Source organism: Solanum tuberosum, unplaced genomic scaffold (assembly GCF_000226075.1).
Source record: "Solanum tuberosum cultivar DM 1-3 516 R44 unplaced genomic scaffold, SolTub_3.0 scf00033, whole genome shotgun sequence".
Classification (NCBI taxonomy): domain Eukaryota; kingdom Viridiplantae; phylum Streptophyta; class Magnoliopsida; order Solanales; family Solanaceae; genus Solanum; species Solanum tuberosum.
This window is the reverse complement of record NW_006238959.1, coordinates 1,859,140-1,867,179: the sequence shown is the minus strand read 5'-3', so window position 1 is coordinate 1,867,179 and position 8,040 is coordinate 1,859,140. Positions and strand designations below refer to the sequence as shown.

The following is an 8,040-nucleotide window of genomic DNA, read 5'->3' as shown; positions in this document are numbered from 1 at the left end:
ATGCTATGAAAGGAAGAGTAATTATTTTTTACAAAATCGATGCACATGATTGTCTTCTATTTTCATAGTACAAAGAGTTTTGAATTTAAATAAATAATATTAGAATTCTTACATTATTTTTTTACATTTTCATCTAATAAGTGATACTCCCTCCGTCCCAATCTATGTGACACCGTTTAGATTTCGAGATTCAAACAAGTCTATGTTTCACCGTGAATTTTTCATATATCTTTTAAGTATTTTGAATTGTCAATTATTATGACTTATAGTTATTTTTACGTAGTTTACAAATATATAAATTTCATTTCAAAAAATTTGAAGATTCTATGCGCAAATTCCCAATCAAACTTAAGTTATTCGACTCTCGAAAAATGAAAAGTGCCACACAAATTGGGACAGAGGGAGTATTTAACAATTTGAGAATCAAATGAATTATTTTAATGAGTCTTTGTGAGTTTGCTCTACATTTTATATTTTCTTTATTTAAATATTTAGTTTTTCCGTTGCTTTTTGTTTTGTGTAGTATCCTATATATTATCTCAATTAAGTTTAAGTATGTTGTATTAATAAGTTATTCTATCTTTCAAAAAATATAAATGGCAAAAAAAAGGAATAAAAATAGAAGTATAGTGAAAAATATGTAAAAAGACAATATTAGACACCATCTTCTTAGGTTTTATCGACACAATATGGAGTAATTTGAAAATTAGTCTAAAAATTTTCAGAACCAGGCGGTGATATTCTCTCGACTTCTCCCCTTATTTTTTAGAGGGAGAAATTCCTTCTCCCCACCTCACGAAATTTTAGGGCTTAACTGAACCAATTCCCTCTTTTCAACATCTTCCATATAGAGTAAGTTGTCGGATTACTGAAAAGGTTAGTAATTTGTAATTTTTATTATTATTTTCATACAGTTCATGCCCAAAATTGTTTTTGATATGTTGATATCTGGTGTAAGCTTTTAGTAACTGGAATTTAGGGCTTTAGAAACCAAAAATGGCTTTTAGCAACCAGAACCTCTGCTATTTAAATAGCAAAATTTCAGCTTCAGTTAACTTCAACCTGCGATTTCTTGATCTTGGGAGCTCCGATTGAGGTGATTCAAAGTGTTAGGGGTCCGTGTTGATTGTGGCTACACGTTGGAGTGTTTCAGGAGTGTTGAAGGCTCTCCATTTGAGGTATATTCCTCCTGAAGGGGCTATCATCTCTCTTTTGTTTTTTTTCCATTGATGTTTTATTTGCATTTGGTTTTTTTGTGTTGTGCCAGGCATGGAATCGAGCCCCATTTTGGGGCACAAGCTCGGTAAGGCATTTAGGACCTTTTGATAGAGTCAATTTTGGGATTCACGGTGTGGGCCCCGTATTCCCATTTTGACTTGATTGTGGGTTTATTTCCAATTGTTGCGATTTTAGTGTCTAAACATTTGTAATTACATTGTGATTGATAATTTGATAGCTTGGCGATTTGGAGGCCTTTCAGAAATGGATAGCTCGTGTGTGGTGGATTCGGGGCACTCATGATCGGCTTTGAGGTAGGCTTTCGTATACTTTCTTGATATAACTTCTTAGATAATGTCTAGTATATATTTCATTTAATTTTGGATTGTATTTTCTGGTTATTTAGCTTGCCTCTTGTTATTCCATCTTCTCTTGATTCAGTAGGAGCGTTGGGCTTAGTCTGGGTGTTGGGATTGTTGGTTTCCCTTTTTACCACCTTTGTGGTGTGTTTTAGTTGTGATGCCAATACTTGTTTGATAGGTGGCTAGACAAGCTTCGCCCGATTTGAGTTTTTTTTGTTGTAGGGCCTAGTTGGCTTAGTTGTGTGTCGTTCCTTTTGTGTAGTAATTGGGAGATTTCTAGTTTTCGGAGTTGTGTGTTGGGTAGTTCACCTCCTTTAGTCTGGTAGTTTTTTTTTTGGTTGCTTTCTCCCTTTTCCTTAGTCTTTTCTCGATTGTGGAGTTTTGTTTTTGCTTGCTCGGCTCCTTTTGGATTTGTCTGCTTCTTATGGTCTTGGGGTTTGGTTATGGCTAGATGGAAGTTGGAGGTGTGATCCTTTGCTGCGCCTGGATTAGCTGTAATGTTGGTTCTTTATTGCTGTGTTAATATCTCTCGAGGCAAGTGTATGATTTAGAGTCTGAATGGCGATATTCAAAGGTGGTTTATGTTCTTAGATTTGTTGGGAAATGGGAGTTTGCTAAGAAGGTTCATCTTCAAAATGGGGTTAAGGAAATTCATGAAATCCATGAGTTGGTTATAGTTCAGGATGTGTAGTTTGCTTTATCATGCTTGGTGGCTTGCATAGTTCATTATTAGGATTTGGTACCCTTGGTCCACTATCAACCAGTTGCCTGTGTTAATACGCCGCATGTCGACTTGGTTTCCCTCAGACTGGGTGGTTGGTTTAGATTCGCGGTAGCAGAGTAGCTTGTGGACTCGTAATGTCAATTTCTCAATAGTTTGTTTGCTTGGAGTATTTCCTTGGAGCTGGGCTCTGTGCAAATTTGTCGTTCACATGATGGGTGTCCTTTGGATTAGCATGGTTAGCTTCAAAAGGTTGTGTCTCAGCTGGATTTGTTGGCCTTTGAGATCAAAAGGTAGACTTTGGGCCTTGCCTTGGACTGAGTTCCTTGTTTTGACGGATATTGTTCCTCGATGTTCTTGTGGAGCTTGTTGTCGGAAGGTTAAGTTATGTCAGTTTGAAGAGGAGATTGAGGTGGTGCAGGTGATGTTCAGGACGACTAAGAACCGAAAAATGCTCTTGATCATTATAAGGTGTTAGATGTGGAGCATAAGGTTAGCTTTTTGATTTGGGAGTTGGGTTGCATCTATCGTGGTCCTGCGGTTGCTCTATTCTATGGTTTTGGTGTACTTCTGGTCTACTCACCCAAAATTGATTTGGAGGAGTTTTTGGAGTTTTGAAGTGAATTTGAAAATTTTCCTCTTAACCTAAGTTCTGTGATGGTGTTGTTTGATTAGAGAGGGCGTCTGAGGGTTTGGTGGAGCATGCGGACTCAATATCCTCATCTTTTTGGGTCTTCAGGCTATGTCTATCATTCTCAATCTATGTTGCACAAAACTATGAAATTGACCAAACCAAAAAATAGAATCTGGAGCAAGATGAATATGCTAAGCCGGAAAAATAAATCTGAGAATATTATCTAAGAGAATTGTATTCAGAAAGAGAGAGAAAAGTTATTTCATTAAGCACGAATTTTGGATTCTCATACAACTTGTATATATGTAATGACTAAAATGAATCAACTGACTATTGTTGCAACTAACTTCACTATAACAACTAAATCCAAACAAACCAACATATTCTTAACCACTTTTGCCACCTCAACTAATCAATTATTTAGCTAATTTAAATTCCATTTACTTGCAACAATTCCCCTGACGTAGAGCACCCTTGACCTCTAGGGTTAAAAGAAGGAATCTTGTGTTACAACTCAATGAGGAACTGTCACGTAGCTTGATCTTCAAGGATACCTGTCCAATTGACTAAGACTTATCTAACAACTTTGTTGCCCATCTTCACTAATCTTTTTTCCAACACAGTCTCAAGAGAATGTAAATAAGGAATGGATAAGTTAAACACTAGAGGATGGGTAATAACCAATGGTAACTCATGACACCTCTTAAGTTGAGACACATGGAATGTATAGCCTATAGACCAAAGTACCAATCTCAGCATTAATAGGGTAAGGCCCAAAATACTTGGTTTCAAGCTTATAAAAGGGCCTAATAGATACGAAAACTTGTTCGTAAGGCTATAATTCCAGATATACCCATTCTCCAACAGTGAAAGCCTTGTATGATCTATGTTTATTTGCTAGATCCCTCATTCGTTGTTATGCCCTCTCTTTATGAAACGTGATCAACTGTCTGATAGCCTCTCTAGCAACCAAGGACCTATCCACCATGTCAACAGAGAACTCACCAACCAAATACGAAAGGTGTAAGAGTGGATTTTGACCATAGAGCATCTCGTTAAAAGTACCCTTAATGGTAGTGTGATAAGTAGTGTTATAATACGCAGACCCTTCCTTAGGACAATCAAATCAAAAACACCGAAAGTAAGTCCCCAATGTTCTATTAAACACCTCTGTTTGACCATCAATTTGGGGATGGTAAACAGTATATTTTTTTAGTTAGACCCCTTGTAGAATAAATAATTTCTACCAAAATAAACTAATGAAAACAGGATCTCTATCACTTGTCATAGTTACTTCCATGCAACAACACATTATCAAGGAAGCTTTGAGCAATAGCCTGAGCAAGGTAAGGATATTGTAGGCTTATGAAGTGACAAAACCTGCTAAGTACATCTACTACTACCAAAACAACTTCCTTTCCATTTGACTTTGTAAGTCCTTCAATAATAAATCAAGGCATATATTTGTCCAAACACCCTCAGGGGCATGTAATGATTATAATAAATCAGGTGAAGTATCAACATCATGCTTATGCTTATGACAGATATCACATCTGCTAATGAAGTCCCTAATGTCTTGAATAAGGCCCTTCCAATGAAATAGTGATGTATTCTCCTAATAGTGGCATTCATTCCTGAGTGCCCTTCTTGAGGTAAATGTGTCATAACTCTAAAATAGTTCTTCTGAAGGCAAGATCATTTCCCACCACAAGTTTGATTTCCCATCTCAATTGCTCACTATACCAAGTATAAGACTTGAAAGGTTTCACCTGCAACTTGGCAATCATCTTGGAAATTATCTCCTTTAAATCAGGATCAGACACCCATGTTTTCTTAACCTACATGAATAAAGCATTATTGGGAATAAGTAAGGAAGCCAATACCTCAACATTGGGTTTCCTAGATAAGGCATCAACAACCTTGTTTTCAGTAACCTTCTTTTTTTTTATGACAAGGGAAACCCGCAGCCGCTACCCTTTTGGGTGCGCACAGGGTAAAAACCCCCTCCTATGCAATAGCTCGCAAACCACATAGGATAGGTAACCCGCACTAGGCAAGCCCAGTGTGACGAGATCGACCCAGAAGGCAAACCCCTTGCTTTCACTGGCAAGGGGTTTTGAACTTGAGACCTCCAACATGGAAGTCCCAAGCCCAAACCAATGGGCCACCCCGAAGGGTCAGTAACCTTTTTGTACTTAACAGAGAAGTCAAAAGCCATTAACTTTGAGATTCCAGCAATCTAGAAATTTGTATGGATGTTCTATTCTAACAAATGTTTCAATACCTTCTTATCTGTATTGACTACAAAATGTCTCCCCAGCAAATAATGAGACCACTTGGTCACATAAAAATAAGTGCTAATAATTTTGTCATACACAGACATAGCTGATGTTTAGGAGCCAAGGACCTGTTTATATAAGCAATAGAATAGCCTTTTTGCATTTGTACTACTCCAATACCTTGCCATTGGCATCGGTTTAAATCAAGAAAGGTTAGGAGTAATCTGGCATTGCTAGCACATGAACTGATACCGGGGCTTACTTCAAGGTGTTGAATGTTGTAGTAAACTCATTAATCCATACAAAGCCTTTCGTTTTAGCAAGTCATGCAATGGTCTACAAATGGAACCAAAACCCTATGTCAATCCTAGAAACCCTCTCAGTTATTTGATACTGATAGGCATAGGCCATTCCTTTACAACCAAGATTTTCTTTGGATCACTTGAAACACCTTCCAACACTAATAAAATGACCCAAATATTCTACCTTAGCTACACCAAATGCACATTTCGACATTTTTGCACACAATTGAAACCGTTTCATTAAAGCAAACAAATATTTCACATGAGAAAGATGAGAAACCATATTCCTATTGTAAATCAGTATGTCATCAAAGAATATCGAAATTGACTTCCTTGAAAGAGGTTTGAACACAACATTCATGAGAACTTAGAAGAATGATGGAGCATTGTTCAATTCAAAAGTCATGACTAAAAATTTGTAGTTGTCTTCATGAGTTTTAAATGCAGTCTAATGAGCATTACCTTCAGCTATTCTCAATCGGTGGTATCTTGCTCTCAAGTCAAATTTGGAGAACACTTGAGCAACCTTCCAGATTACTTATCTCTGCCCTTTGTATCCATATATTCAATGGCTTCCTTGATCTGAACCCAATTCCTATATTTGTTTGAGCACTGTGATCATGAATATTAGACATACCCTATATGAATTTCTTCAATTGCTCCTTAATCTGCAGAAAGCTATCGTCTGTTTCTTCTGTTGGTCTTTCTTGGTTCGTGCTTCGTGTCGCATATCCATTTCAAGGATTGCTAGCTCTTATACCAATTTATGCATGAAATTATGAAATTGACTAATTCAGGAGATAGAATCTCGATGAAGATGAATATGCTAAGCCAGGGAAATAAATCTAAGAAGAATAGTTGAGAGAATTGTATTCAGAAAGAGAGAGAAAAATTACTTCATTATGCATTAATTATTAATTCTCATACAACATGTATATATACGGCTAAAATGAATCAACTGACTATTATTGCAATTAACTAACTTCACTGTAGCAGCTAAGTCGTAACAAACTAGCAGATTTGTCTAGCTCCTCATTTTGTTATGATCTCAATCGAGATCAAAATTCAAATGCAAAAATTAACAATCAACTCAACACCTTTTTTGGAAATTTTCTGTGATTTATCAAAAACAGAGAAATGATACTCAATTGAACAAGGAAATTCTAGCTAGAAAAAGAAACTATCTATAGTGAGCTCCATATTCGAGACTTGATCTGCAGAAGAGGAAGAAGAGAGAAGAAGATCAGATTTAGATGAGAAGAGAAAAGAACTTGAGAGGAAGAAGAGAGCACGAGGAGAGAATTGAAAATTACCATATTTCAGTTAGCCCTCTCTCTCCTCTGTGATGTGTATATATAACCATATATCCATGTGGCACGATCTCGTCCCTTCAACTTTATTTAAATGAATTGAATCTCGGCCCTTCAATCTTTTAATTTCACTGTTAATGGCTTATACTCTTTCCCTAGTTCGAATCTTGACAACAACATTTTATAAGCTAGGATTAAGATCATAACATACCCTCCGTCTTTAAATGATCCTTGTCCTCAAGGATAAGGACTAAAATTAGGGGAGTTGGTGCATAAGTGTTGGTAGTCCTCCCATGTAGCATCTTCAGGAGGAAGGTTTGACCATTGAACCAACACTTTTACAGCGGCAACATTGTTCTGCTTAACCATTTGCCTTTGCAGAATGGCAACTGGTCGCACTATAAACTGACCATCAGCTCCAGTGTTAGGTAGAGACAACTGAACCACTACAAGATTTCCCACTTTCCTTTTGAGCAATGAGACATGGAATACAGGGTGGACCTTAGATTCAGGTGGTAATGCTAGTTTGTAAGCTACATTACCTATCCTAGCAATAACCAGATAGGGACCATATTATTTAGAGTTGAGCTTAAGGTTCCTCCGTAGTGCTAATGATGTTTGTCTGTATGGCTGCAACTTCAAATATACTGAATCTCCCACTGCAAACTCTCTATCAGTCCTTCTATTATCAGCAAAGAACTTCATCCTGGCTTGAGCTGCATGTAAGTTATCCTTAAGTAATTGTAAAAATTGTTGTCTCTGCATGATCACATCTTCAGCAGCTTGCACCACATTTTCTAATAAAGGTCCGATACAAAGCTGAGGAGGTGTATACCCATAAAGAGCTTCAAAAGGAGTACACTTCAACCCTGTATGAAAATTAGTATTATACCACCATTCAGCTACGGATAGCCATTGTTTCCACTGATTAGGCCTGCTTGCCACTATGCATCTTAAGTAGTTTTCCAAGCACCTATTAACCCTTTATATTTTGCCATCACTTTGAGAGTGATAGGCAGAGCTATAATTGAGTTGAGTGCCCAATAAGTTGAATAAAGCTCGCCAAAAGTTGCTCAGAAACACCTTGTCCCTATCAGTCACAATAGACTCTGGAGTGCCATGTAGGCTATGTATCCTCTTCCAAAAGACGGAAGCAATAGTGGCGGCAGTATAGGGGTGCGATAGAGCTATGAAGTGGGCATACTTAGTGAATC

At 37.3% G+C, this 8,040-nt stretch overlaps 1 long non-coding RNA gene across 1 annotated transcript; it reads left to right on the top strand.

The window, feature by feature from the left end:
- Positions 1 to 997: 997 nt before the first annotated feature.
- Positions 998 to 1,535, top strand: LOC107059710 (uncharacterized). The gene is made up of 3 exons (XR_001472834.1): positions 998 to 1,178; positions 1,268 to 1,303; positions 1,457 to 1,535. It is a non-coding gene; the product is annotated as an uncharacterized lncRNA (long non-coding RNA).
- The last annotated feature ends 6,505 nt before the right edge of the window (positions 1,536 to 8,040 follow it).